General features: G+C 50.9%; 1 pseudogene across 1 annotated transcript in view; it reads left to right on the top strand.

Moving 5' to 3' along the window:
- The window catches only part of LOC311228508 (unconventional myosin-XVI-like), a 190,184-nt pseudogene that overhangs the window by 93,155 nt on the left and 89,529 nt on the right, over positions 1-7,500 (top strand). Inside the window, exons 4-5 of the transcript in view lie at positions 2,243-2,604; positions 6,280-7,483. The product of the transcript in view is annotated as an unconventional myosin-XVI-like (transcript). The remainder of the gene's footprint in view (positions 1-2,242; positions 2,605-6,279; positions 7,484-7,500) is intronic.

Genomic DNA, 7,500 nt, shown 5'->3' with positions numbered 1-7,500 from the left:
AAACACATAGACGCAGTAGAAAGCATGCATCCTCATTTTTCAGAAAGCTAATGTTGTGCTAATCTTATGCTAGCAGGCATCATAGTCGCTAGCGTTGCATAGGTTTTGCAAAACAGTGAATATGATCTAACAGTATGTTGAACAGAAAGCTTAGGTAGCTATCCAGCTATCTTTTTAGTCAAGCATGGTAAGACTGGAGTGATTATTAACATGTATCTGGATATCGGCATTAATTGTGCAATTGTTTAATTGCATGGTACCAGAAACAGGATTGCTCTCATTGTAGCTGGCTGGCTTATTTTCAGACACTATCTCTCTCTCTCTCTCTCTCTCTCTCTCTCTCCTCTCTCTCCCTCTCTCTCTCTCTCGGCCTCTATCTCTGTCTCTTGGCCGCTCTGTCTCTCTCTCTCTCCCTCTCTCTCTCGGCCTCTATCTCTGTCTCTTGGCCTCTCTGTCTCTCTCCCTCTCTCTCTCGGCCTCTATCTGTCTATTGGCCTCTCTGTCTGTCTCCCTCTCTCTCTCTCCCTCTCTCTCTCTCTCTCTCTCTCTCCTCTCTCTCCATCTCTCCCTCCCTCTCTGTCTCCTCTCTGTCTCTCTCCCTCTCCTCCCTCCCTCTCTGTCTCCCTCTCTGTCTCTCTCCCTCTCTGTATCCCTCGCTGTCTCTCTGTCTCCCTCCCTGTCTCCATCCATGTCTCCTCTCTGTCTCCTCTGTCTCCCTCCCTGTCTCCATCCATGTCTCCCTCCCTGTCTCCCTCTCCCTGTCTCCATCCAGTCTCCCCCTCCCCTCTCTGTCTCCCTCCATGTCTCCATCCCTGTCTCCCTCCCTCTCTCCCTCCCTGTCTCCCTCCCTGTCTCCCCTCCCTGTCTCCATCCATGTCTCCCTCTCTGTCTCCCCTCTCTGTCTCCCTCTCTGTCTCCATCTCTGTCTCCCTCCCTGTCTCCATCCATGTCTCCCTCTCTGTCTCCCTCCCTGTCTCCATCCATGTATCCCTCTCTGTCTCCCTCCCTGTCTCCATCCCTGTCTCCCTCCCTCTCTCCCTCCCTGTCTCCCTCCCTATCTCCCTCTCTGTCTCCCTCTCTGTCTCCCTCTCTGTCTCCCTCCCTCTCTCCATCCCTGTCTCCCTCCCTGTCTCCATCCCTGTCTCCATCCCTGTCTCCCTCCCCTTCTCCCCTCCCTGTCTCCCTCCCTGTCTCCATCCCTGTATCCCTCCCTTGTCCCTCCCTCCCTTGTCTCCCTCCCTCCCTGTCTCCCTCCCTGTCTCCATCCCTGTCTCCCTCCCTGTCTCCTCCATGTCTCCCTCTCCCTCCTGTCTCCCTCCCTGTCTCCCTCTCTGTCTCCCTCTCTGTCTCCTCCCTGTCTCCCTCCTGTCTCCCTCCCTGTCTCCCTCCTCTGTCTCCCTCTCTGTCTCCCTACCTGTCTCCCTCTCTGTCTCCCTCCCTGTCTCCCTCTCTGTCTCCCTCTCTGTCTCCCTCTCTGTCTCCCTCTCTGTCTCCCTCCCCTGTCTCTATCCTGTCTCCCTCACTGTCTCCCCTCTCTGTCTCCCTCTCTGTCTCCCTCCCTGTCTCCATCCCTGTCTCCCTCCCTCTCTCCCCTCCCTGTCTCCCTCCCTCCCTGTCTCCCTCCCTCCCTGTCTCCCTCTATGTCTCCCTCTCTGTCTCCCTCCCTGTCTCCATCCCTGTCTCCCTCCCTCTCTCCCTCCCTGTCTCCTCCCTCCCTGTCTCCCTATCTCTGTCTCCCTCCCTGTCTCCATCCATGTCTCTCTCTCTCTCTCTCTCTCTCTCTCTCTCTCTCTTCTCTCTTCTCTCTCTCTCTCTCTCTCTCTCTCTCTCTCTCTCTCTCTCTCTCTCTCTCTCTCCCCTCTCCCTCTCCCTCTCTCTCCCTCTCTCTCTCTCTCTCTCTCTCTCTCTCTCTCTCTCTCTCTCTCTCTCTTCTCTCTCTCTCTCTCTCCTCTCTCTATCTCTCTCTATCTCTCTCTCTCTCCCTCTCTCTCCCTCTCTCCCCCTCTCTCCCCCTCTCTCCCCCTCTCTCCTATCTCTCCCTCTCTCTCTCTCCCTCTCTATCTCTCCCTCTCTACTTCTCTCTCTCCCTCTCTCTCTCTCCCTCTCTCTATCCCTCTCTCTCCTCTCTCTCTCTGTCTCTCTCCCTCTCTCCTCTCACTCTCTTTCTCCCTCTCTCCCTCCCTCTCTCTCTCCCCCTCTCCCTCCCCTCTCTCTCCCTCTCTCTCTCCCTCTCTCTCTCCAGGGTTGTGGAGAAGGGCTCTGTCAGCGGGGAAGCCGAATGATCCGCCACTTCCGCTCCAGCTCGGTGCCCATCCCCCTGGCGCTGGAGACCATGGTCCACCCGCCGCCAGTCCACCCATTAGACCGGCCCTGCAGCAGGCGGGCCATACCACCGAGGACGGGACCGGCGGGGGGGGTCTGGCCTCTCCCCGGAAGCAGCCCCCTCCCAAACAAAGAGGGACCCCCAACACACGTCTGAGCGCCTCGTACGAGTTAGTCAGCGCTGGACTGACTCTAGGACCCAGAGAGAGTCCTACTCCTGAGGGCTACACCTCCCCCCCTGGAATCCCCCCAAATCTCAGCTGTCCCCGACAGACCCTGCAGGTACTACTTTATCAGTATCACTACTCAGATGTCCCCTACAGGACCCTGCAGGTACTACTTTATCAGTATCACTACTCAGATGTCCCCTACAGACCCTGCAGGTACTACTTTATCAGTATCACTACTCAGATGTCCCCTACAGGACCCTGCAGGTACTACTTTATCAGTATCACTACTCAGATGTCCCCGACAGACACTGCAGGTACTACTTTATCAATATCACTACTCAGATGTCCCCTACAGGATCCTGCAGGTACTACTTTATCAGTATCACTACTCAGATGTCCCCGACAGACCCTGCAGGTACTACTTTATCAGTATCACTACTCAGTGTCCCCGACAGACCTGCAGGTACTACTTTATCAATATCACTACTCAGCTGTTCCCTGCAGGAACTACTTTATCAGTATCACTACTCAGCTGCCCCCTACAGGTACTACTTTATCAGTATCACTACTCAGCTGTCCCCTGCAGACCCTGCAGGTACTACTTTATCAGTATCACTACTCAGCTGTCCCCTACAGCAGTGTTTCTCAACTGGTGGGTCGTGACCCAAAAGTGGGTCGCGGGGCCATTTTGAATGGGTCGCGGATGTGTGTGTAAAAAAAAAAAAAATTAATATAATTTTTATTTTTTTTGCATTAGCTATCTTTCTGAAAGTGGCTTCTCAGCTCTGGTCCAGCTGAAGACAAAGCAGAGAACAGATTGGACATTGAGCATGACCTCAGAGTTGCTTTGTCTACCATCACCCCAGACTTTGAGACTCTTGTCAGGAGCAAACAACATCCCCAGTTATCCCATTAGTTCCCTGGGATGTTTAAGCTAAGAAGTCTGCTAAGAAGGATATATTATTTATTATTATTATTATTATTATTATTATTATTATTATTATTATTATTATTATTATTATTATTATTATTATTATTATTATTATTATTATTTTATTATTATTATTATTATTATTATTATTATTATTATTATTATTATTATTTATTTCATGTGTTTTAGCCATAGTTGTACTTTTGTTGCAACCCCAGTTATCCCATTAGTTCCCCCAAACTTACTGTAGGCCTGTTATGTTAAGCTAAGAAGGCTGCTAAGAAGCATAATTATTATTATTTATTATTATTATTATTATTATTATTATATTTATTATTATTATTATTATTATTATTATTATTATTATTATTATTATTATTATTATTATTATTAATATATTTATTATTATTATTATTATTATTATTTATTGTATTGGGTTTTTAGCCCTAGTTGCACTTTTGTTGCACTTTTTTGTGTTTATTTCATGTTTTAACAGTGCATGGAATATTGTGTATTACTGCAAAAAAAATAAAACATTTGAAATAAATCATAGTCGTTCAAAATGTGGGTCGCTACTTAATGACTAAGGAAAATGTTGGGTCCCGAGGCTAGACCAGTTGAGAACCACTGCCTTACAGGACCCTGCAGGTACTACTTTATCAGTATCACTACTCAGCTGTCCCCTGCAGACCCTGCAGGTACTACTTTATCAGTATCACTACTCAGCTGTCCCCTGCAGGAACTACTTTATCAGTATCACTACTCAGCTGTCCTCTACAGACCCTGCAGGAACTACTTTATCAGTATCACTACTCAGCTGTCCCCTGCAGGAACTACTTTATCAGTATCACTACTCAGCTGTCCTCTACAGACCCTGCAGGTACTACTTATCAGTATCACTACTCAGCTGTCCCCTGCAGGAACTACTTTAATCAGTATCACTACTCAGCTGTCCCCTGCGACCCTGCAGGTACTACTTTATCAGTATCACTACTCAGCTGTCCCCTGCAGGAACTACTTTATCAGTATCACTACTCAGCTGTCCTCTACAGACCCTGCAGGTACTACTTTATCAGTATCACTACTCAGCTGTCCCCTGCAGGAACTACTTTATCAGTATCACTACTCAGCTGTCCCCTGCAGGAACTACTTTATCAGTATCACTACTCAGCTGTCCTCTACAGACTCTGCAGGAACTACTTTATCAGTATCACTACTCAGCTGTCCTCTACAGACCCTGCACTACTTTATCAGTATCACTACTCAGCTGTCCCCTGCAGGAACTACTTTATCAGTATCACTACTCAGCTGTCCTCTACAGACCCTGCAGGAACTACTTTATCAGTATCACTACTCAGCTGTCCTCTACAGACCTGCAGGAACTACTTTATCAGTATCACTACTAGCTGTCTCTACAGACCCTGCAGGAACTACTTTATCAGTATCACTACTCAGCTGTCCTCTACAGACCCTGCAGGAACTACTTTATCAGTATCACTACTCAGCTGTCCTCTACAGACCCTGCAGGAACTACTTTATCAGTATCACTACTCAGCTGTCCTCTACAGACCCTGCAGGAACTACTTTATCAGTATCACTACTCAGCTGTCCTCTACAGACCCTGCAGGAACTACTTTATCAGTATCACTACTCAGCTGTCCCCTGCAGGAACTACTTTATCAGTATCACTACTCAGCTGTCCTCTACAGACCCTGCAGGAACTACTTTATCAGTATCACTACTCAGCTGTCCTCTACAGACCCTGCACTACTTTATCAGTACTTGACCAGAGCTTACTGGTCAACATACATACATACATACCGTTTTTTTTTGGGGGGGGGGATCATTCCATTTGGGCTGTGGGGGTGCTTAATGTCTGAAGGAGTCGACTGAAGGCATCTTGTCCTCTGTGAAAGCATGCAATTGGTCCACTGATGGATACATCTTGATATTTGTCTAGTGTGTCCATTAGACACATGTGCGCCATTAGCGTTAGCCACGCTTCTAGGCCTCTTTGCTTTTGGAAAGAATGATTAAAAAATATAAAAATAAAATTATAATCATTTTATTTAATTTCTTTTTAATTTTGACTACCAGGTTGGCAGTCGACTATGGCTCTTTTCGATCGATTAGTTGACTATTTGACTAATGGAGGTCAGCCCTAGTGGTTACAGTGCACCAGCCCTGGCATGTTAAAGTGCTCTTTTCTACACAGGACCACCTGACAGCTGAGCGTTCTTTCTTCTTTTTTTGGTTATCAACGTAAAACAAACAAGAAGAACAGGAACAAATTCCGATTCCTAGATTGTTACCAACATAAACGACAACAAAAAAATAGACAGTTGAGACTTTTGTGTCATCAACTTGTCAATGTTTGTTTGTTTGTTTATTAGGATCCCCATTAGTCATCATCAACGTGTTGACTACTCTTCCTGGGGTCCTCACAGATATACACATACAAATATGAAACATTCAGTGTAAACCAGTCATATATCACAATCTGATAATCACATACATAATCAATAGAAAATAAAACAAAAGGTCATAGGTGAATCTATTTCACCATACCTTTAAAAAAAAAAAACACAAAGTAAACAGAAGAAGTTTGGATAACATGGCTGCACTACACTCATGTCATATTGATTTCCTTCCGGATTATGGCTCCTTATTATGTCCTTGTTTTCCGTCCGTATGATATGTAATGGGATCCTATTCCAATATGTTATGGCTCTATGCATTGCGGTTTTCTTTAGAGCGTTGGTTCTAGGCAGAGTTTTAATGTCTCAGCAAAGATATATGTTTGTAAGCCCCTCCGATTAACCAGCTGTTCTTCTTCTTCTGCCACTTCCTCCTCAGCCAAGCCCCGCCCCCACAGCGACGACTACAGCACCACCAGGAAGGTGCCCCCCCCAAGCCCAAGCGCAGCCCCAACACCAAGCTGACGGGCTCCTACGAGGAGATCAACGCCGCCGGCCTCCACCTCCACCAGCTCCGCCCCCCGCCGACGTCAAGCTAGCCCTGCTGTCCCGCGCCGGGGGGAGAGTGGCTCTATAGACGCCCTGCAGGGGGCGCCGGCGCTGAGCCTCTACCACCGGGGGGGCCAGGCCGAGGAGGACGTCTACATCGAGATGGTGGGGGCCCAGGGGCCCGACAGCCCGGAGGAGCAGGCCGACGCCGAGGCCGTCTACGAGGAGATGAAGTACGGGGGGAGGACGGGGGGGCGCTTCCCGTCGTCAGCGTGGTCGCCGTGGCAGCCAAGCTGGAGGCCCTGGGGTTGGTCCTGCCGGGGCTGCTGGGGGGAGGGGCGTCGCCTCCCAAGGGGGCGGCGGGGAGAGCAAGCGAGCGGCGGGAGTGACCACTAGCACGGACTCCGGCACCACCGCGGCGGGGGAGAGGAGAGAGGGAGGCTGTGACATCCCCCCGCCCTTCCCCAACCTGCTCCCCCACCGCCCTCCTCTCCTGGTCTTCCCCCCGTCGCCCGTCACCTGCTCGCCGGCCTCGGACGAGTCGCCCCTCACCCCGCTGGAGGTGAAGAAGCTGCCGGTGTTCGAGACCAACCTGAACTACGGCGGCCCCGACAGCCCCCTCTCCCCGCAGTACGCCCGGCAGAGGGCCGACTCCTCCCCCAGCCTGTCCGTCCTGATGCCCGACAGGGCCACGCCTCCTCCGCTCCCCCCCGCCGCCGCCGCCGCCGCCTCCTCCTCCCGCCAACAACGCCCTCCCTCCGCCCTACCGACCCCCCTCCCACTTCCCCTTCCCCCGGACGCCGGCTTCCTGTCCCTGACGCGCTCCGACTCCCCCAAGCTTTCGTCTGCTGCCCCCGCACGGGAGGAGGGGGAGGGGGGGACCCCCTGGGGAAGCCTCCCCCTACTCCCCGGCAAAGACGTCGTCGTCCCGCCCCGAGCCCCCCCGGGCTCACTCGTGCTCCTCCTCGCCGCTGCTGTTCAACCCGGCCAACGGGAGGCCTCTGACCAGCCCCCTGGACGAGCTCAACACGCTGTTCAGCTCGGACGCAGTCGGCTGAGGAAGTCCACCTCCGGACGCAAGATGAGGGACGGAGGTCAGTGGCACCCCACG

Source organism: Notolepis coatsorum (genome assembly GCF_963971535.1).
Source record: "Notolepis coatsorum genome assembly, chromosome: 5".
Taxonomy (NCBI): Eukaryota; Metazoa; Chordata; class Actinopteri; order Aulopiformes; family Paralepididae; genus Notolepis; species Notolepis coatsorum.
Note: the sequence above shows the minus strand (reverse complement) of the source record. Positions and strands in the feature narration are given on the sequence as shown.